The sequence below is a fragment of the Bison bison genome, unplaced genomic scaffold (genome assembly GCF_000754665.1).
Source record: "Bison bison bison isolate TAMUID 2011002044 unplaced genomic scaffold, Bison_UMD1.0 scf7180017858048, whole genome shotgun sequence".
In the NCBI taxonomy this organism is placed as follows: domain Eukaryota; kingdom Metazoa; phylum Chordata; class Mammalia; order Artiodactyla; family Bovidae; genus Bison; species Bison bison.
Window position 1 is genome coordinate 189,273 of NW_011488621.1, and position 409 is coordinate 189,681.

The window sequence follows — 409 nt, forward strand, 5'->3', positions numbered from 1 at the left end:
TGGCTTAAAGCTCAACATTCAGAAAACGAAGATCATGGCATCCAGTCCCATCACTTCATGGGAAATAGGTGGGGAAACAGTGGAAACAGTGTCAGACTTTATTTTTCTGGGCTCCAAAATCACTGCAGATGGTGACTGTAGCCATGAAATTAAAAGACGCTTACTCCTTGGAAGGAAAGTTATGACCATCACCGAGATAGCATATTCAAAAGCAGAGACATTACTTTGCCAACAAAGGTTCGTCTAGTCAAGGCTATGGTTTTTCTAGTGGTCATGTATGGATGTGAGAGTTGGGCTGTGAAGAAGGCTGAGCACTGAAGAAGTGATGCTTTTGAACTGTGGTGTTGGAGAAGACTCTTGAGAGTCCCTTGGACTGCAAGGAGATCCAACCAGTCCATTCTGAAAGAGA